Source organism: Ovis aries, chromosome 18 (assembly GCF_016772045.2).
Source record: "Ovis aries strain OAR_USU_Benz2616 breed Rambouillet chromosome 18, ARS-UI_Ramb_v3.0, whole genome shotgun sequence".
Lineage (NCBI taxonomy): Eukaryota > Metazoa > Chordata > Mammalia > Artiodactyla > Bovidae > Ovis > Ovis aries.
In genome coordinates this window covers 11095160-11120806 of record NC_056071.1, presented here as the reverse complement: position 1 = coordinate 11120806, position 25647 = coordinate 11095160, and the positions used below count along the sequence as shown (strand labels likewise).

General features: G+C 39.0%; 1 long non-coding RNA gene across 4 annotated transcripts in view; it reads left to right on the top strand.

The window, feature by feature from the left end:
• LOC105603050 (uncharacterized) overlaps positions 1-25647 on the top strand; it is a 72199-nt gene that overhangs the window by 15736 nt on the left and 30816 nt on the right. For 2 of the 4 annotated variants that reach the window (XR_006056795.2, XR_009597316.1), the window contains 3 exons: positions 7542-7620; positions 9447-9643; positions 13079-13148. This is a non-coding gene — a long non-coding RNA (uncharacterized LOC105603050). Of the gene's footprint in view, positions 1-7541; positions 7621-9446; positions 9644-13078; positions 13153-18942; positions 19330-25647 lie in introns of those variants that run through there. The other 2 variants (XR_009597317.1, XR_001436040.4) reach the window with 2 other exon arrangements.

Here is a 25647-nt window from a genome sequence, read left to right as displayed (position 1 = left end):
CTTGTCAGTCTGATGTAGCTCCACCTGTATGTTTTCGCCTCTGTTTCGTGTGCTTTGTGCATTATATTTAAAAACTCATTGCCTGCATCAGTGTCAAAGAGCATCTCCATATTTTCATTTAGGGTTTTATAGTTTCAGGTAGTACATTATAGTCTTTAATCCATTTCAAATTTTTTTTACAGTGATACAAGGTGGGGATCCAATTTCACTCTTTGGCAGGTAAATACCTAGTTTTTTCCCAGCATCACTTCTTGAAAAGACTGTCTTTTCCCCTTTGAGTGTTTTTTGGCTCCCTATACAAATATTAATTGACCCTGTATTTGTAAGTTTATTTCTGTGCTATCTATTATACACCGTATGTGTGTTTTATGCCACTACCCTTCTTTTGATTTCTGTTGTTTTCTGGCATATTTGAAATTAGAGGGAGGGATGCCTCCAACTTTGCTCTTTTTTTCTCAAAAGTTTTTTGAGTATTCAGGGTCTTCTGTGGTTCCATATGAATCTTAGGATTGTTTTTTCTATTTCTGTGAAAAATGTCATTGGAGTTTTGATAGAGACGTTATTCAGTTTATAGATGGCTTTGAGTAGTGCAGCCCGTTTAACAATATTCTTCCAATACATGAGTGAGAAAAAATCTTGTCCTTTGCTGATTCTTTAACTTCTTTCATCAGTGTCGCAGTTTTCCATGTAGAGGTCTTTCACCTCCTTAGTTAAATTTATTCCTGAGTATTTTATCATTTTTGATATGATTGTAAATTGTGTTACTTTGTTCCTTTTTCAGATATTTTATTGTTAGTGTGTAGCAGTGCAACTGATTTTTGAATGCTGATTTTGTATCCTTCAACTACTGAAATCATTTATTAGTTCTAAAAGCGTTTGGTGAAATCTTTGTGGTTGCTATATCTATAATATCATAACATCCACAAATAGAAACCATTTTATTTCTTCCTTTCTGATTTGGATGACTTTACTTTTTGTTCTGGCCTAAGTGCTCTGACTTGAATTTCTAGTACTATGTTGAATAGGAATGGTGAGAGCAGGCACCCATATCTTATTCTTAATTTTAGAGGAGAAGTTTTCAGCTTTCCGCCATTGATTTTGTTTGTTATGGGTTTGCCATATATAGCCTTTATATATTCATGTATAACTTTCCCATTCACAATTTTTAAAAGCTTTTATCACAGAAGAGTGTTGCGTTTTGTCAAATGTTTCTTTGTACATCTATTGAGAAGATCATGTGATTTTTATTCTTCATTCTATTAATGTGGTATATCACCTTTATTGATTTGCAAATATTGAACCAAACTGGCATCCCAGGGATCATTCTCATTTAACCATGGCGTATGATCCTTTTAAAGTGCTGTTGAATTTGATTTGCTTGAATTTTTTTCAAAATATTTTTCATTTATATTCATTAGGGATTTTCGGCCTGTAGGTTTTTTTTTTTTTTTTTTCCTTTCTTTCTTTCTTATATTGTGCTTACCTGTCTTTGCTGTCAGGGTAATGCTGGCCTTATAAAATGAATTCAAAAGTGTTCTAGTCTCTTCAATTTTTTTTTTAAATTAGGATTTGAGGAAGATTGATGTTAACTCTTCTTTAGAATAGAATTCACCAGGGAAACTGTCTGGTTCTGGACTATCTGTTCTTGGTAGGATTTTAATTACTGCCTCCACCTCCTTGGTCTTTATTGATCTGCTCAGATTTTCTGTTCCTTCTTGATTCAGTCTTGGAAGATTGTGTATTATAGGACTTTATCAATTTCTTCTAGGTTATCCAATTTTTGGCATATCGTTGTTCATAATAACCTCTTTTGATGCTTTGTATTTCTGTGGTCAGTTGTATTCTCTCTTATTTTATTTATAATTTTATTTGAGCATTCCCTGTTTTTTCTTGGTTAGTCTAGCTAAAGATTAGTCAATTTTCTTTATCTTTCAAAGAAACTAGTTTCCTTGATTTTTTTCTATCGTCTTTCTTGTTTTCATTTCTTTATTTGTGCTCTTATCTTTTTATACCTTTCCTGTTGCTAATGTTGGGCTTAGTTATTTCTCTATTTAATTTCTTGAGGTGTAAAGGTAGTTTGTATGAAAATTTTAAAGGTGTTTATATGGAAATTTTCTTTTTCTTAATGTAAGTATTTATTTCTGTAAACTTTCCCCTAAATACAGTTCTGTTCTACCGCATAAGTTTTCATGTGTTTTTCATTTTTATGTGTGTCAAGAGACTTTCTGATTTTTTTAAAAAATTTCTTCATTGACCCATCGGCTGTTAAGAATTGTGTAGATTAATTTACATGCATTTATGAATTTTTCAGTTTTCCTTCTGGTTTTGATTTCTAGTTTCTTACTATTTTGGTCAGGATAGATCCTTAATTTTATTTCAATCATTTAAAATTTGTTAGTGCTTGTTTTGTGTTCCAAAATATGACCTAAACTGGATGATGTTCTGTGTGAGTTTGAGAAGAATGTGTATTCTGGTGCTATTGGATGTGATGTGTTGTATGTGTCTATTAGGATGTAATGAGTTGCATGTGTCTATGAGGTACATTTGGTCTATAGTATTATTCCAGAACTCTGTTTGCTTCTTAATTTTCTGTCTGGATGATCTAGCCAAAGTTGAAATTCGGGTGTTGTAATCCCCTACTATTATGTAGTAATATTGTATTGAATTCTCCTACTATTATTGTAGAGACAGAAATACAAGAATGTGACTCCTTTTGGTTCTGTTAATATTTTCTTTAGTTATTTAGGTGCTCCAGTGTTGGGTCCCTATATATTTACTATTGCTATCTGATTAATATAGTTCTTAAATAACCTTACTTGCTAAATTAGAATATTGACAATCAATTGTGTATCCTTATTACTTATTTTTGTCTTTCTTTTTGTTACTGGACCATTAAATCCTAAATCTGAGTCCCACTGATCAAACACATGTTTACAGCCCTCCTGCTAAATGGTAGATGCCATGTTCTGAGCTGGAAGCAAACTCAGGACTGAGCCAAGGACAGAGCCCCTGCCCCTATAGGTCAACTTCTTGAAGGCAAGGCAGACAGTTTCTTTACTTCTCCCACCTCTCTTCACTACTTGCCTAACTCATAGTGGGTGATTAAAAAAATAATAAAAGGTTAAAAAAAAGAGAAAGAATTGATGCTTTTGAACTGTGGTGTTGGAGAAGACTCTTGAGAGTCCCTTGGACTGCAAGAAGATCAAATCAGTCAATCCTAAAGGAAATCAGTCCTGAATACTTATTGGAAGAACTGATGCTGAATTTGGATCTCCAGTACTTTGGCCACCTGATGGGAAGAACTGTCTCATTGGAAATGACCCTGATGCTAGGAAAGATAGAAGGCAGGAACAGAAGGGGATGACAGAGGATGAGATGGTTGGATGGCATCACCGACTCAATGGACGTGAGTTTGAGCAAGCTCTGGGAGTTGATGATGGACAGGGAAGCTTGGCATGCTGCAATCCGTGGGGTTGCAAAGAGTTGAACATGACTGAGTAACTGAATTGAAAAAATAAAGCATCTTTCGAACAGGTTAACAAAAAGATCTGTGTTACCTTTTTATGCTTATATGATCTCTATGGTTATCAATTCAGTACTCTGATCAACTAATTTTTTTAAACGTCCTATTGGATAAGCAGTTACCTTTATAAGCATATGAGGTAGAAACGAGGGAGGGGGAAAGAAAGAAGTGTTCTCTTTACCAGTTCTTGAGTTTGAATAAGTCATTTAATATCATATAAGAGAACAAACTGGCCTTACACATCTCAAAAGTGTCATCTTTGAGGGCTAAGACATGTGTGGAAACATATGGGTGATGCCAGACACCCTTCAGATGTCAGCAGCATGCCCACTCTTACCTTGCTTTAACCACCTTCCCATCTTCCCTTCCCACTTTCAGTTCAACAAAACCTCCCTCTCCCAAAACACACATATACAGCTTTATTGAAAGAAATTATACAGAACATGGAAGACAGCTGATAGGTATTATTTTTGAGTAGGTCTGATTGTTCAGACCTTTCATAGTGTGGACAATGTAGTGTAAGCAACCATATGCCATGCTCTTCTACCTTATAAGACTTGGTTAGTACGAGATGGCTAAAGGAACTCTCTTGTATTTATATTTTGGTAAGACTGTCTCTATACGTAAAACGTTTAACCTGAATTGATACAAATTAAGTGTATTATATAACCCTTCTATTCAAATAAATAATCAAAATTTCTTCATGCCTAAATATGTTCTCTTTATCCCCTAATAAACTCCTCGGTCAGTTCAGTTCAGTCACTCAGTCGTGTCCGACGCTTTGCGCCCCTATGGATTGCAGCACACCAGGCTTCCCTCTCCATCACCAACTTTCGGAGTTTACTTAGACTCATGTCCATTGAGTCGGTGATGCCATCCAACCATCTCATCTTCTGTTGTCCCCTTCTCCTCCCACCTTCAATCAGGGTCTTTTCCAATGAGTCAGTGTTCTTCACATCAGGTGCCAAAGTATTGGAGCTTCAGCTTCAACATCAGTCCTTTCAATTAATATTCAGGACTGATTTCCTTTAGGATGAACTGGTTGGATCTCCTTGCAGTCCACGGGCCTCTCAAGAGTCTTCTCCAGCACCACAGTTCAAAAGCATCAATTCTTCGATGCTCAGCTTTGTTTACGGTCCACCTTTCACATCCGTACATGACTACTGGAAAAACCATAGCCTTGACTAGACAGACTTTTGTTGGCAAAGTAATGTCTCTGCTTTTTAATATGCAGTCTAGGTTGGTCATAACTCCTAACATAAACTCCTACTTGTCTTTGAAAATTCACTGTGGGAAAATATTTGTAATGCTTTGAGACAAAATGTTAACATTTTAGTATATGAAGAGTTCTTACAAATCAGGAAGAAATTCTGTAGGAGAATGAGCAAATCGTAATGAATGAATTATCAGGAAAAGACAATAAATGTCTGAAACAGTAAAATAACATAATTTATAAAACAATATGTTTATGAAACAAGTCACCAGACAAAAGCAAATAAAGAAACATAAATTTTTGTTTCTCATTTTAACAATAATTACCAAGATATTAATAAGTAGAGTTTGGCAAGGATACATACTCCTTTACTGTTGAAAGGAATTGACAGGAAGTTTTGTACTCTCAAATGGAAATGGACCCAGCAACCTTACTTCTAGAAATATGCTGTAAAAAACTACTAGCATGGTCATAGAAGCATTGTTCATGGGTATTTTCAAAGTAGATTTGTTAGTAATAGTAAAACACTACAAATAGGCTCAGTGTTCATGTAGTTGGTAAGTGATTATTCAAGTTTTGAGGTGGGCTTCCTTAGTGGTTTGGTGGTGAAGAATCCTCCTGCCAATGCAGGAACCGCATGTTCAATCCTTGGATTGGAATGATCCCCTGAAGGAGGAAGTGGAAGCCCACTCCAGTATTCTTGCCTGGGAAATCTCATGGGCAGGGGAACCCGGTGGGCTACAGTCTATAGGCTCACACAAGAGTCAGACATGGCTTAGCAACTAAACCACAACAGCAACAAAGTTTTGATGTGTCTGTGCCGTAGGATTCTAGACACACCTTAAAAATGCCTAGCCTGGAAAGATCTCCAAGATATGTCAAGTGAAAAAAAAGAAGTCAACAAGTAATGCATGTATGCTCACATGCAAAAAGGACCATATTTAAATGTGCCAAAGGACCACTTGAAAGGATGCAAAGCAAACTGTAGAAAGGTGATATTTCTTGGTGGCAGGGGAGAAGGTGTTAATAAGGAGTCTGTGAAAAGAGAAAGGAGAGTCTCACATAGGTGTTACCCTGATTGTTTTAATCTTTGGAAGATAGAATCTATTTAGATATTTTGTATATAAAAACAAAGAAAATAAGTTATTTCAATTCAACTTAATGAATCTTATTAAAGAGGTATATTATCTTCTTAATGATGTGTGGTAACTCTTTATATGTCCTCTTTATATAATGTATTAGTTTAATATATTAAATTCTTCCAAACAAGTACATTTCATGTACTATGAAAGTAGCTCAGAACTTTATTCGAATATTTTTAATATTTATGGTTTCAAATGTATGTACTTCTCTGGTACATCTACAATGATTTTTTTTCTGCTGTAAAATAGAGGTTTACTTTGAATTTTGTTTTTTTCTTAAGGCTCTAATTAATTATTCAATTCAAAAATTAAACAGTTTTCTTTTTCCTATTAATATAAAATGTATGCAGAAGTGTTAGTCACTCAGTTTTGTGTGACTCTTTGCCACCCATGGACTGTAGTTCTCCAGGCTCCTCTGCCCATGAAATTTTCCAGGCAAGAATATTGGAGTGGGTTGCCATTCCTTTCTCTAGGGGATCTTCCCAACCCAGGGATCAAACCAGGGTCATCTGCATTGCAGGTAGATTATTTATTGTCTGAGCCACTAGGGAAGCAAGTGAATATAAAATGTAAACTTTATCATAAAAATGACCAAATGCACATGGGCCTTTTTTTATATGTTTCTCTTCCATTGATATATATATATATATATTATATTGATATTGCTATATCCCATTGATATATCTATTGCTTTTCCAGTACCACAGTTTTATTACGTTTGCAGTGTGGTTGGCAATCTAATACAGTAAGGTTCCATTCATGCTCTTGTTTGCTAAACTTTCTTGACTATTTTTGTGCATATTCTTTTAGTATCAACATGACATGTGTCATTAAATATTGTACTGCAATTTTGATTTGTATTGTATTTAAACCATAGATACACTTAGAAAAATACATCTTCATAATATTGAATTTTTGTATGTAACATACAGCTCCACTTTTCATTTGATTAAATAGTGTTTTTTATGTTATCTGGTAAAGTTTCTATTTATTGTTTTGTTCACATAGGTACTTAATATTTCTAATTAGACTTTTGGTCTCCTCCAAGTGTGCCTCGAGTAGGTCAACTCTTGGTTCACGAAGCATTGAGATCTTTGAAATGCATGTCTGCATATCACATAAGCATGTGTAACAGTATCACCCAGTTTCTTGCAAAATACCATGCAAGTTCATGTGGGCTTTCCTGGTGGCTCAGATGGCAAAGAATCCGCCAGCAATGCGGGACACCTGGATTCAATCCCTGGGTTGGGAAGAACCCCTGGAGGAGGGCATGGCAACCCACTCCAGTATTTTTGCCTGGAGAATCCCCATGGACAGAGGAGCCTGGTGCGCTGCAGTCCATGGGGTCACAAAGAGTCGGACACGACTGAGTGACTAAGCACAAAGCACACATGGAGGTTCATTTACTTATTTTATTTTTTGAACTAATTTGTTTGATTTTTCTCATGAGTCCTTTCTTCCTCTGCTTGATGGAGGGGAAAGGGTCCAACAATGGAGAACAATCTAACAGCATAAATGATCTCAATTTGACAGCAGAGTTTGAAGAGTTTTCAGACAATGTAATCTCCTTTTGATATAATTTCCAGTCATTTGGAGGTACCCCATCCTCCTATCTCTTCTCTGAGTTGGTTTCTAAACATGTCTTCTGTTCTCATGGTTCAAGGAGAGATGGGGCCCCTGCGTCCTCAGGGCATCTCTGGCCTCTTTCACCAAGTTGCTGCTCTGGGCTGCTTCCTGCAGAGGTGAGTCTCAGCGTGAAGGCTCCGTGTGTTGCGTGCACCCTGTGTCTGATCAAGCCCACTGGTGCTCCCCAGTCAGCCACACACCATCCTTCCCACGGTGTGACTGGCTCCTCTGAGTTGCCAGCACATCATTCATCTGGCCCTGAGTCTGGGCTGTGCACCTGAGGGCTTGTGCTTCAGAGTTGCGGCATTGCCTTGGAATCCCAGAGCACCGCACAGCAGGCTGACTGTCCCTCAGTTTATCTCCAGGGGGCATGTGGGTGCTTCTCCAGGTTAGCTCCATTCCAGGTGTGTGGGAAGGTAGAGTGGGAAATGTAAACCCTGCCCTCCTCCTCTCTGACTCTGCTACCTCCGAGTTCACTGTGGAATGACAGTCCTGAGATGCTGTGTGTGAAGGCTCTGCATAACCCCTCACCAGGTCCAGACACTGAGCTGGGAAAAGGACGTCCATCCTTTTCCTTTGATATCCCTCTCAATTTATCATATAAACTTCCATTTCTGGCTTAAATGTAAAAGTGCCTGGCAGGCTACGGTCCATGGGATCGCAAAGAGTCAGACATGGACACGACTGATTGACTAACACTTTCACCTTTTTTTCTTTTTTTTTTTTTTTAGCAGAAGGAAGATTAGGATATCAGTGCCCAATCCCCTTTCCTTCTGATCTCTCCCATCTTCCTTCCCTTGCCTTATAGGATCACACTTTTCTTTAACATCCCTCATGAAATTTTCCCCTCTATTCAGATTCCAGCCTCAGGGTTAAGTCATAACCTTGAGAAGGGTGGAGGTAGGAGTAAGGGCAACTAGTGAAAATTCCAAAATATTTCACCAGATATGCATATTTACAATACAATTCTATTGTACATTCAAAGAAGAAATTGCATTTAATTCTATAGCTCCCACAATGGGGAAAAGAGAGTGATACTTCTTGTAAAAAGCCACGAACATACCACCTAGCATTGTTTTCAGGGCTCTCTCACTTCGTTAACACATGACCATAGTGCTAGTCATGTGATTACAAGGTACTCACAACATGGTAATTGAAGCATCTTACACTTTTCTGAGTGTGGAGGTTCTGAAGGGAGTCTAATTTTCATCTTGACTTCAAGTGCCATGGAGTGGTCAGGAATCGGGGAAGTTGGTTCTCCAGAGAGAATTGTTGTCCAAATGTCATCTGAACGTGAAAGGGAACAGAAAATTAATCACGACAGTGACATTTTAAAAAGGGAGCTACACGGAAAGTAGAGAAAGAACATGCATTAATGGTTTAATAAAACCAGTGGGAAGTATGCTGGAGCCTCCGAAACTCTGGCTCAGAGCTGATGTTTCAAACGCGCAGTGACATACGGACAGATAAGTAAGTACAAGGATCACTCAGAAAGAGTACAATTCGTGTGTCTTCTCTGGGTATCCAGAGATCCCATACTGTGTATTGTTGGCAGTTTACAGGGAGCAGGATCTAAGTCTTCGAAGGAAAAAATAAAAGCTCTGAAGTCTGCCTTTGAGTGCGGATGTTGAACAGATGTAAAACCTGCCACATGTTTTCAACCTTTTTAAGCTCATTCCCCTTTTCACTTTTTCCCCCCTTTTGGAAATAATCTGTATGGCAGTCATTTGGTTTCTGACCCAACAATCCTATCTAGAGATTTGGGGCTTTTTTGTTTTGTTTCACTTGTGTTTTGCACCTGAAGTTGTTTTGCTGTGTTACGCTCATTCGCTCAGTCATGCCTGACTCTTTGTGACCCCATGGCCAGTGGCCAGTCAGGCTCCTCTGTCCATGAGATTTTTCAGGCAGGAATAATGGAGTGGGTCACCATTTCTTCCTCCAGGGTATCTTCCCAACACCAGGAATCGAACCTGCGCCTCCCGTGTCTCCTTCACTGCGGGTGGATTCTGTACCCACTGAGCCATCAGGGAAGCCCACACTAAAGATCTTTCAGGCTTTCTGACTCTGCAGAGTGAGCCCACTGCCACAGATCTTTCTTCTCCACAAGACCTCCACAGGAGTGTGAACCAGCGGTATATGGTAAGGAGCCCTTATCTGTGCCTTACTTCTCATTTGGTGCAAGTCAGACTTCACTTGATGATGATGTCTTTCTCAGGAGAGGGTGAAGGAGTTCACTGAGGATGCCTTAGTGCAAAATCTCATGCAGAAACTTCTGCTAGTGGGAGCTGACACTCCAGTGCACACTGGGCATCTGTGGAGGACTTTCTCCTAGTGCCTTTATGGACTCAACAACATTTGGCATGCAAGCCACAAAGCAGTTGCCTGAAACATGCAACCAAAGAGGACACTGCAAGAAAGAACCAGAATGCCAGCTCCCAAACATGGCAGAGGCTTGAAAACAGTGGAGTGCTTAAAAAACATGCGGTCTAGAACTACACCCCTATTCTGCCACTTTCAGTAAGTTACTTATTCCCTGAGATCTCAGTTTCCTTATCTGGGAAATGGGGAAAATACCCTCACACTCTCAAGATTAAATGAGATGATATATACAAAATCTTAGAGTTTGCAACTCTTATAATATCTTGGAATAACCCTGACATCTATTACTTATATGAACTGTCCAATTCTTCTTTGGACCTCAATTGAAACTTACGTATTTAGCAGATAAAAATCCAGAGTGCCTGGGTAAACTTTGAATTCAAGATAAATAAGAAATAATTTTTAGGATAAAAAAAAATCCAGGAAATATCAGGATATAATTTATGCTAAAAAGCATTCATTATTTATTTGAAATTGAAATTGAACTGGTCGTCCTGAGTTTTATCTGGCAAACTTAGCCTCAATCCCCTTGTCTGATAAAGGAGATATTGGTGTTTACTCATTTGTATTAGAGGGTGATGGTGAGGATGACATAAAAAATAAACACGCAAAAGTTTTATGAATTGGAACATGTGATTCAGATATGTGGGAATGCTGTGATTATTAGTGTGGGTTTTGAAATCATCACCAGTTCAGGAACAGGTTGAAGCATGCAGAGTGGAAGTCAATGAGAGGAGATACTGTAAGTTATAGACCAGTTAACCTGTTCACCTCTTCTCAGGGGCCGAGAACCTCTGAGTTACTTGCAGCAGACTGCCTTTTCTCATTAATATGCATGGGTGGCTACCATTGGTAAGGACTTTTTGTACTTGGATTGAGAAGGAAGAAGAGGAGTATGAAGAGGATTGTGCAGGAGACTGCCAACCTTTATACAGGGAGGGTTATTTCCTTTTTAATTAAATTTCTAGACATGCAATTTGCCTTTTCCGATGTATTACGTTTTTCATCAGCTTTTTCCTCGTAGAGTGGCAAATCACGAACAGCTTATTTCAGGAATAATCACAGAAGGGGCCGTTTGGGTGCCCACTCATGTCCAAGCTGCATTTTAAGCATAAAGACTCCTTGGACGGAAAATTCCAAGTGAAAAGTCAAGGTTCTAAAAATACTCAAAGAGATTTTAACTCTCCTGTGTCAGGTGCATTCAGGAAATGCAAGTACTCAAATTCTTTTATTTTCAAAGAAAAGAACATAAGGTCTTTTCCATCCCTTCTCATGGGCCAAAACTAGATCCCAGAACAAAATGTATTCTGGTGTAACTTAGGCAGTTTCTCAAGATATCATTTATTAAAGGAGAGAATGTGACTTGTACTGTTATAATGGCCAATCTACTAACTAATTCTGTCCTTTTGTAAAATGAATAACTCATAAGGCAAAAACTTAGTGAGATCAGTTATTTGGTAGGATGTAGTTAAAGGAAGTCTCAGTCATACAACTGAATGTTTATTTTTAAACCAGTTTTGCCAGCTTCCCATAGACAGTGCCTCAGAGCTAGGAGACAGATACAGGAACGGAGTAACTAGAGCAACCAACTTGGCAATTTCCTACAAGACAGAGAGAAATAAATCTCGGAGGACCCTTGGCCTTTGACTTTGGAATGCAAACGCTCTGGGAGAAAAGAAACGTATGGTGAGCATGTGCTCCAGCGTCTGCAGACTACAGCCATGCAAGACCCATCCTTGAGTGAAATTGCGAATTTCCCCACAAGGGGTTGGGGGAGAGGGGTGGTTGATTTTCAGCTGGCAGGCACAACAGACAGGATAAGCCTCTTTGTGTTTAGACACTTGAGCCATCGCATTTTATGGACACAAACTGAAGATAAGATCTACTGATGGAGTCTCCGGCCACAGCCTGAGACCAGCCCATCAATGTCAGGCTTCGTTAAGCACCTGATGCCGACACTTTGCAGCACTTCCGGTGGATAAAGGTTCTGGCGGGGTCAGTGTCTCCAGTGAAGCTGAGGGTCTCATTTGCCATAAATGAAGAAGATGGGAAGTGAGCTGTGAGATTTTTAGACTAATATTTAGATCACTGCAATTTATCTCATCTTAAGGATCAAGCTGACTGAACGCGAGCCGAGTTTGAACTTGCTGTGTTTACAAGGCCTTCTTCCTCTGGGCTAGATGTTTAAAGAAAGGAGAAAAGCGAGAGCTGGGATTTCCGGCTAACCTTGGAACCCAAACTGGCCAATCCCAATAACAATAATAGCAAGAATAAACAAGCAGGAATATTGCAATGTGCTCTCTCCCGTGCTGAGAAAAATTAATTTCCTATTTGTGTTCCATTCACATAAATACTCATAATGATGTATTTAAATCCAGAGTCTGTTAAATCCTAAACCCACAGTACCTGAGCCAACAGCGAGAGTCTTGCATTTAATCGGTTACTGTAATAAACATATAAAATGTGTTTTTTTTTTTCATGAGAGGACAGAGCAGTGGCTACATAAAAGGACATCAAATGACACATCCTCCATCTCCTAGCAAATAAAAAAGCCATCAGCTCATAACAAGGCGGTGATAAAAGGTGCTGAGGCCAGTAAGATTAAGACTTTGTAATAAGGTTCGGGCGCCAAAACTGACAGCCATTTTCTTTTATATTTATCATGTCCTCACATTGGGGTGAGAAGCCATGGCTGTCCCATTGCTGGCTAGAATTTATAGCAGCTCCATTATTAGGAGATTGCAGTGAAATGGGGTAGAGGTATGGTTTTCTGAGAACGTTATGATAGCCTCCTACATTATACACTTGACAGGTTTGTCAGCTCTTAGTAACAAGCCTTGTAAAGTACTTTAATATCATTAGCACTATTTTCTTAATGTGTCTATTCTCCTTGCAGCCTGAAAATATCATATATCATGGGCTGGAGGGTAGCCTGAACTGCTATCTCCCCTTTTCTGGCTTCTTAAATGTGATTTTATAGTAACACGTAGAGTTGATATTTTAATCAGAATAATGCAGCCATTTTCCTTTATTGATTATCAAGTAAATACGTATAAATATGTAGTTAGGGGTGGGCAACCCTTTTAGGGGATATTGAAAACATATAATGAATGGCTTTCTAGGGTAATCTTGCTGCCTGCTTACTTCCGCTATGCCATATGCCTGAAGATTTTCCATTCTTTTCTCCTTGCTCAGAGATCTCTGGCGTTCACATGCAGGAAAGAGGGATGAGGGTCAGAACTGAAACTCTGGAGGGATGATCCAGGTAGGTAAGTCCTAAATTAGATGCTTTTGTAATTTCTGTACGTACATGTCTTTCTTTTAGCAAACTACAATATGCATGCGTGTTCAGTCGCTTCAGTCATGTCTGACTGCAATTCTATGGATGGTAGCCTGCCCGGGTTTTCTGTCCATGGGATTCTCCAAACAAGAATAGTGTGGGTTGCCATGCCCTCCTCCAGGGTATCTTCCCGATCCAAGGGTTGAACCCACATCTCCTGCATTGCAGGTGGATTCCTTACCCACTGAGCCACCTGGGAAGCCCCAAGCTACAATATATTCTGTAGTTAATGGCGCACTTCGAAAGGACCCACATTTGTTTTGAAGTATAGAAATTCTGTAAGGCTTTTTCTTCCTTTACACGATGAGATATTTGACTTACCTATGCCTATCTATAATACTAATGTAAACCTAGAGACTCAACACTTGAAAGAGTTTTATATGTTTTAAATATCAAAAATAAACATGTATTGCTTGGTGAATGTAATACAATTATAAACTTGATTTAGATCTCATGTTTAAACAGGACATATATCTTAATAGGGGTCGTGTCTGTTCTTAACATTGTCAGTTTACTCATATGTGGCTTTGATCATAAAATTTTAATTATTGTCAACAAGAGCCTTAAATTGATACCAAAACTAAGACTGGACACAAATAACACACCTAAAGGGAATTTTATTATCTCCAGTAGAACCTCAGATTGTTCCATGACTTAAGGTTAAAGTCAAATACACAGTTCAGTTCTGTGCCAGGGCTAAGAAGAAAACATCAACCTTGTGTGTGCAGTACCATATCATGTAATTTATTACACATTGCCCCAGATGTGTACTCAACTAGTTACTGGATGTTACCCTACCTACCTAGTTACTGGTAGTTACCCTACCTCCCTACCATGACTACCTCAAATGAAAAATGAAGGATATATACAACGGAATACCTGATCTAAATAGTCACTCTATTGTGTCTGAATCTGCGACCCCGCGGACTGTAGCCCGCCAGGCTTCTCTGTCCATGGAATTCTCCAGGTAAGAATATGGAGTGAGTAACCATTCCCTTCTCCAGTAGGTCTTCCTGACCCAGGGATTGAACCCTGATCTCCTGACCTGCAGGGAGATTGTTTACCATTTCCCTGGTGGCTCAGGTGGTAGAGAATCTGCCTGCAGTGCAGGAGAAGAGGCAAGGAGTTGCAAAGACTCAGACACAACTGAGCAACTTTCGCTTTCATATGCAATGGAATACTATTCAGCAGTAAAAAATAACAAATTAATGCCATTTGCAGCAACATGGACGCAATTGGAGATTTTCTGTGAAGTAGATCAAGAAGAGGAAGACAAATATAATATGATATAATTTTTACCTGTCATCTTAAATAGGTACAAATGAACCTACCTATGAAGCAGAAACAGTCACAGAAATGGAGAAGAGACTTGTGCTTGCCAAGGGAAGGGGGTTGGGGAAGAAATGGAATGGAAGGTTGGGTTTAGCAGATGCAAACTTTTATTGATAAAATGAATAAACAACAAGATCCTACTGTTCAGCACAGAGAACAATATTCAATATTCTATGATAAACCAAAATGGAAAAGAATATAAAAAAGAATGTATATACATGTATAACTTACTTTGTTACATAGCAATAATTAATCAACATTGTGAATCAAATATACTTCAATTAAAATTTTTATAAATGTAACAAAAAATGAAGACATGAAGGAATCTGTGAGTATTTTCCTTTCAGTCAAAATCATTGCACCTAGTTCTGAGCCTGGCACATAGTAAGTAATCAAAATGTATTGATTAGAAGAGTGTGAAATGAATCTGTAACTTCTTCCACCTTACACTGAGGTTTTTGGCCCATGGCCATCAACATGGGATACTTGCAAGAAAAAAAAAAATTTGTATCAGATGGAGAGGAGCTATAGCAACTGGATCTGAGATTAATTTAGTCATGCTTTCCTTTATTAACTTATGTAATTGCTTCTGCATTTACACAAGTCCATACTCAGATGCTCTCAGAGAACAGCACTACACATTGGCAAATAGATACTACTGGGCAATCCAAAATTCTTGTTAACAATTTATATGAGTGAGTCTAAAATATTTATTGTTAACCATTCAAAAATGTATTTTGAGAATAAACAATCCAAGATTTACACTTTTATCTCCATCTCCACTTATGGCTTTTATGTCCTATGGTTATACAGATATTCCAAGATATACCGTACTTCACAAAGTGGGGTGACTAGACGAAATTATAGTTTAATACTTTTGCTTCATTTCGATTAGAAGTGCCTCCCTAAATGCTATATTTCCAGTGCATTTGCCTAATTTAGGTGAGAAGGAGACAATTCATACTTTGGACCGTCTCTCTACTCACCTGAACAAGAAGACAGGGCAGGGTTAACCCAATATTTTTGTCTATTTTTATAGTCAGTTTAATAATTGCCTGTGATGGATTAATTATATAGTAACTACTGCTGATTTTGCTTAGAAAGGAAATGATTTAATCATATATTTTTCAGTGGGGTCTGGTCACCACATGAGGACCTAACCTAACCTTTTTAAAGTATTTTATGCCTCTTCATCTGAAGGAAAACCATTAAGTTGATGTGCTGAGAAACTGCCCTGTGAAAATGCTACTGTTCATACATTCTGGTTAACAGGAATATGATTTTAATATCTGTTGATATGTTGCAATTCCCCATCAGTCACATGACTGGTCATAAAATCATTTAGTTTGTTAATTGCTTGAAATCATTAAGGATTAGATTCATTTAAGTCTGCTCATTTACTAAGCTTACAACATTTGTTTCTATCAGAGAAAATATCTTTTGATAAAGTCTTTACGTGTAAAACAGCAGAGCAATCAGTCAAAATCATTGACTAAGGATTTATGGCCAGTGATGTATAGGAGTGCCAAAGAATTGGGGCCTTTGAATTGTGGTGCTAGAGAAATCTCTTGAGAGTCCCTTGGAGAGCAAGAGCAAACTTTAGTCAATCCTAAAGGGAATCTCAACATTCAGAAAACTAAGATCATGGCATCTGGTCCCATCACTTCATTGGAAATAGATGGGGAAACAGTGGAAACAGTGTCAAACTTTATTTCTTTGGGCTCCAAAATCACTGCAGATGGTGATTGTAGCCATGAAATTAAAAGACGCTTACTCCTTGGAAGGAAAGTTACGACCAACCTAGATGGTATATTAAAAAGCAGAGACATTGCTTTGCCAACAAAGATCCGTCTAGTCAAGGCTACGGTTTTTCCAGTAGTCATATAGGGATGTGAGAGTTGGACTGTGAAGAAAGCTGAGCGCCGAAGAATTGATGCTTTTGAACTGTGGTGTTGGAGAAGACTCCTGAGAGTCCCTTGGACTGCAAGGAGAGCCAACCAGTCCATTCTAAAGGATATCAGTCCTGGGTGTTCTTTGGAAGGAATGATGCTAAAGCTGAAACTCCAGTACTTTGGCCACCTGATGAGAAGAGTTGACTCATTGGAAAAGACTCTGATGCTGGGAGGGATTGGGGGCAGGAGGAGAAGGGGAGGACAGAGCATGAGATGGCTGGATGGCATCACCGATTCGATGGATATGAGTTTGAGTGAACTCTGGGTGTTGGTGATGGACAGGGAGGCCTGGCGTGCTGCAATTCATGGGGTCGCAGAAAGTCGGACATGACTGAGTGACTGAACTGAACTGAACTGAAAGGAAATCAACTCTGAATATTCACTGGAAGGACGAATGCTGAAGCTCAATACTTTGGCCTCCTGATGTGAAGAGCCAGCTCCTTGGAGAAGATCCTGATGCTGGGAAAGATTGAAGGCAGAAGGAGAAGGGGCTGACAAAGGGTGAGATGGTTGGATGGTCTCATCAACTCAATGGACATGAGTCTGCACCAACTCCAGGAGATAGTGACGGTTAGGGAAACCTGGTGTGCTGCAGTCTATGGGGTCGCAAAGACTCAGACGCAGCTTAGCAACTGAAGAACAAATTCATGTATCTAAACAGTTCTGTAGCTTCTTTGTACTCTTGCGTTGACATTATAATACTTAGGGCTAAAAGGAAATTTCAGCATCACCTGGATGGTCTTTCTGAATCACTAGAACAGGAAACATTGGATTCAAATTTTATTGTTTGAGTTCTCTTTTCCTTGATATACACACTGCACAAGTGTTGTCCCATTTCTTTTTCCCCAAGTTCAAATGAAGCATGCAGGAGAGAAAGGTGGGCTCTGGTGTTTTTCTTTATCTCTGTCTCCATCTTTGAGGTTCTAAAGACTGTATGACATTTCATTTGTTCCGATCATTCTGGGCAGAGTCCTGGCCAAGCTTCTTGACTCAGTTTTTAGTGTTTCACAGCAAACACTGTTATTGAGTTAATTAGCCAAGAACACGTTAGTTGAAATGCTGTTATAAGACTAAGACAGCGGATTGTAAAATCAAAATGATACCCTCATGATTCAATATCCCTAGAATGAATCATTTTTCAGTGAATATATTCCTTATTTTGACTCGGTAAATTGATGTTTCATTCATTGTTGCATGGAGAAAATACCGATGTCACCATTTTGGACAATGTTTTGACATTATCAAGTAATGTAGAAATATGTGTACCTTCCAACATAATCATTTGATTTCTAGATGTATACCTGAAGAAATACCTGTGCCTAGCCAAACTAGCCTAAAACTGGAAACAACCCAAATTTCATCAGTGGTAGAATTAAAAAATAAATTGTGACATGCTCATACAAGGACAACTATACACTGAATTAAAAGGAATGAACAGCTATGTGTATGACCATCAATGAACATCAAAACTTAATGTTGAGGGAAAGTAGGAAGACAGAGAGAGATGCACACATTCCATTCCATTTTCATAAAAGATTTAAAAAGCAAATCTGAATTTCACACTGAGTAGGGATTCATATGAAGGTGAAAACTCTTTAAAGAAGAAAAGGAAATAATTAACACAAAATTCAAGATAGCAGCATTTTGAGAAGCTGGGCTAAGGGATGGGTATATGATGGAAGAAGGTAGACAGTGTGGAATACTCCTGCTACACTGGTGATGGAATATTTCTTACATGGAAATATTAGTCTTGGAAGATAGGTACAAGGATTTAAAAAAATACCCATTATTTTAAATGTATATTTAGTAGTTATGCATTTTTTAAATATAAAATTCAAAATGTAAGAAATGATAATAGATAAATAGAAGAAGGAAAAAGAGGTGGAGGGGACTTCAAAGACACCTCTGTTCCTTTCTTCCATTTTCACTTAAAGAGACTGACAAAACCATTCAGCAGTGCTTGGTGTAAGCAAAAATGGGTACCCCTCTAACTTGTGCATTTTATCTCACAAATAGAAATGTGTTTCTGTAGCGTATCAGCTTTAAATCAAATCTAGACAGAGATTATCTAATATACATGAAAGTTATAGGAGATCTCACATGTTCTGTATAATACTTTGCATATACGTTTAATAGTTAGCAGCATGTCTAAGGGTTATGATTTTAAATCAATTATTCAGACGTTGAAGTTAGCCAAGTGCAGTCCATTAAAATGCCCATTGTTTTATGTTCCTGTCTCCTTTTAAGACAATTTTCAAAGACTAAATCAGACACTTTAGCCACTATCATCCCATTTCCCCCAGATGTGTTCATGATGTAATTTGAAAGTCACCATTGTTGTATAATTTTAGGAGATTTAGATAAATCATACTCTCACGTGTTAAAACAGTAGATACTGTTTGAATAGTTTTTATCTTTATCTTATTTTCCAACAGGAAATGGAAGAAGGTAACAGACAAACCATAATGCTTGCTGAATAGCTCACCAAGAGCAATGAAGGTACACAGAGCATAATATCTCCTTTTATCCTCTCTCAACAGCTCTGTAAGATTCATACTGGTCTTAATTATCCCCTTCTTACAGAGGAGAAAAATAATGCACAGGAAGCATAAAGACTTTCCCAAAATAAATGGCTATGCTCATATTTGAACTGTGACGTTTTGCCTTTTCTACCATTCTGATAAATTGCCCTCCATCCCATATGAATGAGCAAAATTACTCTATATGCAATTATGCATATGTCATGTATGTTTACAGTAAAAGGTCTGTCTTCACATGTTTAGTGTATTGCATGTCCATCATTAAATTATTTTGCAAATGTTCATTATGAGTAATATTTATGCCCACATCAGGTGAATAATGTTGACATCTTTTTAAGTTAAAGGCATCAAAGGTTTTTTTTTTTTAATAGAAACTGTAAAACATTTATTTAAAAACATTGTTTTAAGCTCCCACTTCCTGAGTCAGACTGATGGCTCTAGGAGATGATTGTCATGTGCTCATTTCCATTTTTCAGCACCCTTCATGATCACACCAGGCTGGTAATTAGTAAGATAAAAATTGCTGTTGGATAATGCACCATTTCAACTGTCATCCTGCTGGGTTGGGGGGAAAGTTATCCTGTAAAATGAGAGCCCAGTGGTGCGGTTGTATTGACTTTTATGTCATGTTTGTTTCAGTTTACTAGTCAAAACAAGTTTCTCAGCTCCTCCTGGCCCAGAAGGTTCCGTTTGCTTTATGAAAATGAAGCCATCTTGTTTTCTGGTTCATAAATCATTGTCAAGCGGAGCTAGATAACAGAAACAAGTTCAGATTCCAGGATGATTATCCTTAGAGATGATGTATTAAATATACAGAATACAACTTGATTTTCATAAGCCATGTTGACTTTGCAGAACTGAGGCTGCAGGGAAAAATTATCTCATAAGAGGAGGGGCAAGGTCTTGCAAAATCTCACCAGGTGGCTATGATAGGGGAGGGTAGGAGCACATCTTTGCCTGCAAAGATGTCTGTGCTCTCTCCCATTCTCTTGCAGTTGTTTACCTGGTGTCGTTCCTTCAAGCATTTGGGTGCCTCTTTCTTTTATTTCTTTTCTTAACAATGTAGGAAACATCTTCAGAGGAGATTCCACTTTGCCTCTGTTATCTGCCACTTCTTTTTCATCCTCTTCTTTGAATATAAAGATATCTTATAAAATCTTCCTTTTACCTCTTTGTATTGAAATTGGCCTGGTTTGAGTTGTACCTTTGGGGTATCCTAGCCCTTAATGAGAGGCTTTCTAATCAGAGCAAAATCAGGAGCTGTGGGAATGAAGTTGAGGAAAAAAAAGAATCACAGTGGAATCAGAAAAAATTACAGGGACGCCCAGAGATTGAGTGCCCCTGTGACAAATCGCAGAGCAGGTGTCTCATAGATACCTTGTCCTGAATGCACTAAGGCTGACTTTTTCTCTGAATGAAGAGTTCAGACCTTCAAGCAAATTCAAATGCCTTTCGCTGAGAAATACTGCTGTGTGAAATGTGTCTTACCTCTCACGTGACCTTGCAGCTCCTATGGAGCTTTAAATCTCATTCAATATCCGTCCCCAAGAACCTCCTTTCCTCCACCCCTCAATCTAGGATCCTGTTTCTCTGGATGTTCCCTCAGAGCACACCCTTCCCTGCTCCCCCTTCCTACTTATTACAGGATTATCAAGAATTCCCTACATCACTAGTTTTTTTTTAAAAAATTTATATTGGAGCCCAGTGGATTCACAAGTTGTGTTCATTTCAGATGTATAGCAAAGTGATTCAATTATACATGTATCGATTCTTTTGCAAATGCTTTTTTTTTTTTTTTTTGGCATTTAAATTGTTACCTAACATGGAGCAGAGTTTCCTGTGCATACAGTAGGTCCTAGTTGGTGAGCCATTTTAAATACACCAGTGAGTAAATGTCAGTTCAAACTCCCTAACTATCCTTCCCCCCCTTTCCCCTCAATAACTATATATGTTTGTTCATACACCATATAGTAGGTTTGCATTAAATTTTTGGAAGCTGAGACTAAAGAGAAACCCTGAGTAAAACTTGATCTAGCAGGGGATGTGGGTGGGAATTCAAGTTGCAATTAAGATTTAAATCTCTCAATTAGGTTTTCTTGTTCAGAATGGAAGGCGACATTCCCCAAAGAGAAAAATAACAGAAAACTTATATATGCTGTCACGCATTTCCTGTATTATGAAAAAGAACTTTCCTGTCTACCAAGACAAGTGTATGATTTTCTTAAGATAACACACTACTAGAGGAGACTAGTTCTGCCACCAGACCCATAAATACCACAACAAATACACAAATATCACAAGTCTCCATGTTGGGACTTGGGGACCACTTGGGGACTCTCAGGGGCCACCAGTAGGAAGTTCAAATTTTGTACTACCTGGCTTATTGATTGCTTTATTCTTTATTTACATACCTAGTTTTTTTTATCTCCAGTACTCTTGCCTGGAAAATCCCATGGACAGAGGAGCCTGGTGGGCTGCAGTCCATGGGGTCACTGAGAGTTGGACACAACTGAGCGACTTCACTTTCACTTTTCACTTTCATGCATTGGAGAAGGAAATGGCAACCCACTCCAGTGTTCTTGCCTGGAGAATCCCAGGGACGGGGGAGCCTGGTGGGCTGCCATCTCTGGGGTCGCACAGAGTCGGACACAACTGAAGCGACTTAGCACCAGTAGCAGCTGTCTTTTTACTCATTTATTGAGCAGGAAAGCAAAGTGAGGGATCAAAAGGTTATTTAGAACTTTGTTATATGCGTATGACTAGTTGCAGTCTTCACCACAATGTGCATTTTCAGCAGTGGGTTTGAAAATCTGTATCAGCAAGATAATTATCTCAACGTATTACTTCAGTGAACTTAAAAAAAGAAAAAAAAAACACACAGCTTTTTATAAGCTAAGGGCAAAATGTCTACCTGAACTTGAACTTTAAGTTTTTAAGACACTCAAGATTCCCAGGCTGTTGGTTACTGCCTGTGGAATTTGCACATTTTATAAATATTTAGACATTTGTAAACACAATCTTGCTTTATATACCATTGTCGAATAACATGGGTGCTTTGCTCTTTAGGAAGCATGTTCTGTGGAACAATCAATAGCAAAACCCTGCATGGTTTATTTTCTATTATGTATACCTTACAGGTCATTGAGTCAAGTACTATGGCAGGATTTCTAAAAGGCTGGTGGTTTTTAGAAAAGATCATCAATAACATATGTAGCGGAGCAAGCTAAAATAATTACAATCAAATTTCATGCTTCAGGGCATAAACTGATTTCCTGCAAGGGTCACGAAGGAATTATGCTGCCTTCACCAATGTGGACTGCGTTGGGTAACTGACTTACCTATTTTTGTTTGGTTTTGCCCTTTTATTTCTGAAACGAATATACTGCAACTCTGGTTAGCCCATGCCCCTCCTTGGTTGCATCATATCAGATTGGCTAGAGCACTGGTTGGGAAATGCTGCCTGTAAAATGTAAATGTCCCTTCATGGAACTATATTTTAGCACTGAAGGTCTAGAAGGAGAAAACTGAATGGAGAAGAAAGAAAAATAATATGATTTGGGATTTCAAGCACACAGGCTAAACACTCAACGTTTTCTATTTGAGACCCTCTAAACCTGTCTACTTCCAGTCCCCAGTTTTATTCATCTTGCTTCTTTATTCCAGCTAACTTTTGTCACTGGCTCTCTCTCTCTCACTCAAAAATCTCAGAGACATATATTTTCACTTCTCTGAACAGCTTCAGTGTCAGGAAAAAGAGTCTAATCTGCCACAATTTTGTTGGCGAGGCGGTGGCGGCGGGGGGGGGTGGGGAAGGGGGGGTGGTTGTGGGGAGTTGCTCGGAGAAGAGGAGGGAAGAGAAGCAAATGGTTATTCCCAGACAATGCTCCTACCACAAACAGCACAGAGGACTTTGAGCTAATTATGTTCTGTATATCTGAGCCAACTACCCAAGCTTCACGCTGACACTCGGATACATCTGGGCCTGATAACAATTGCAAATACTCAGGGCACACTTTAAAAAAGAGCTTATGTTACAACGTGAAATAGCGTGTTTTACAGTCCTCAGAACGGTTGGATAAATAAAACAGCTCCAGAGCTTTGTGGGGGGAAAATATATTTTGTAACATTTCATTTAGAGCAGAAAAAATTCCCCACCGACAAGGGAACATTTGACCCTAAGAAAATGTTAAGTTCTACCCACAGCTGTTTGAGGTAATGGGCAATAGAAGATGGAGCTGCTCAGTGTTGTGGGCTCTAAGATTACAATCACCTCCCATTCGGAGAGACAGTTTTGGAGATTTGGGTCTAATGTGAGAGTATCAAGGAGAATGTATAAAAAGCAACTTTTGCATGTACATCCAAGGAAGGAGATCAGGAAGGAAGAAACTTTACGTTTCTGGGATGCTGTTGGTGTTCAGTCACTCAGTTGTGTCCAACTCTTTGCAACCCCATGGACTGTAGCACGCCAAGCTTCCCTGTCCCCATAGCCTGGAGCTTGCTCAAACTCATGTCCATCGAGCCGGTGAGGCCATCCAACCATCTCATCCTCTGCCGTCCCCTTCTTCTCCTGCCCTCAATCTATCCCAGCATCAGGATTTTTTTCAATGAGTGAGCACTTTGCATCAGGTGGCCAAGGTATTCTGGGATGTATTGAGCAGTAAATGGTGAAAGGATAATTTTAGTTAATTTGGGAGCTGTCTTTGGGGGTGTTTACTATGTTGAACACAGCTAGGTTGCTTTCCAAGATAACTATTCGTTCTTTGGGGCAATGGTGGACAGTGGGAGCAGGAAAGCAAAATTATACCAGAAGTCAGAGTTTTGCATAATAAATCATCACTTTCCACTGGGCACAAAGCTACCCCTAGAATTCCATCTTCTAACACATGCTGAACAGAGACCTCTTCAGGAAAATTAGAGGTACCAAGGGAACATTTCATGCAAAGATGGGCACAATAAAGGACAGAAATGGTATGGACCTAACAGAAGCAAAAGATATTAAGAACAGGTGGCAAGAATATACAGAAGAACTATACAAAAAAGATCTTCATGACCCAGATAATCATGATGGTGTGATCACTCACCTAAAGCCAGACATCCTGGAATGTGAAGTCAAGTGGGCCTTAGGAAGCATTGCTAGGAACAAAGCTAGTGGAGGTGATGGAACTCCAGTTGAGCTATTTCAAATCCTAAAAGATGATGCTGTGAAAGTGCTGCACTCAATGTGCTAACAAATTTGGAAGACTCAGCAGTGGCCACAGGACTGGAAAAGGTCAGTTTTCATTCCAATTCCAAAGAAAGGCAATGCCAAAGAATGCTCAAACTACCGCACAATTGCACTCATCTCACACACTACCAAAGTAATGCTCAAAATTCTCCAACCAGGCTTCAACAGTATGTGAACCATGAACTTCCAGATATTCATGTTGGGTTTAGAGAAGGCAGAGGAACCAGAGCTCAAATTGCCAATATCCATTGGATCATCAAAAAAGCAAGAGAGTTCCAGAAAAACATCTACTTCTGCTTTATTGACTATGCCAAAGCCTTTGACTGTGTGGATCACAACAAACTGTGGAAAATTCTTCAAGAGATGGGAATACCAGACCATCTGACCTGCCTCCTGAGAAATCAGTATGCAGGTCAAGAAGCAACAGTTAGAACTGGACGTGGAATGCAGACTGGCTCCAAATTGGGAAAGGAGTATATCAAAGCTGTATATTGTCACCCTGCTTATTTAATTTATATGCAAAGTACATCATGAGAAAAGCTGGACTGGATGAAGCACAAGCTGGAATCAAGATTGCCTGGAGAAATATCAATAACCTCAGATAGGCAGATGACACCACCCTTATGGCAGAAAGCAAAGAAGAACTAAAGAGCCTTTTGATGAAAGTGAAAGAGGAGAGTGAAAAAGCTGACTTAAAGCTCAACATTCAGAAAACTAAGATCATGGCATCTGGTTCCATCACTTCATGGCAGATAGATGGGGAAACAGTGGAAACAGTGACAGACTTTCTTTTTTAGGCTCCAAAATCACTGCAGATGGTGACTGCAGCCATGAAATTAAAAGATGCTTACTCCTTGGAAGGAAAGTTATGACCAATCTAGATAGCATATTCAAAAGCAGAGACATTACTTTGCCAACAAAGGTCCGTCTAGTCTAAGGCTATGGTTTTTCCAGTGGTCATGTATGGATGTGAGAGTTGGACTATAAAGAAAACTGAGCACCGAAGAATTGATACTTTTGAACTGTGGTGTTGGGAAAGACTCCTGAGAGTCCATTGGACTGCTATGAGATCCAACCAGTCCATCCTAACAGAAATCAATCCTGAATATTCATTGGAAGGACTGATGCTGAAGCTGAAACTCCAGTACTTTGGCCACCTGACGGGAAGAACTGACTCATTGGAAGAGACCCTGATGCTGAGGAAGATTGAAGGCGGGAGGAGAAGGGGACGACAGAGGATGTGATGGTTGGCTGGCATCACCGACTCAATGGACATGAGTGTGAGTAAACTCTGGGAGTCGTTGATGGACAGGGAAGTCCAGCATGCTGCAGTTCATGGGGTTGAAAAGAGTTGGACATGACTGAGTGACTGAACT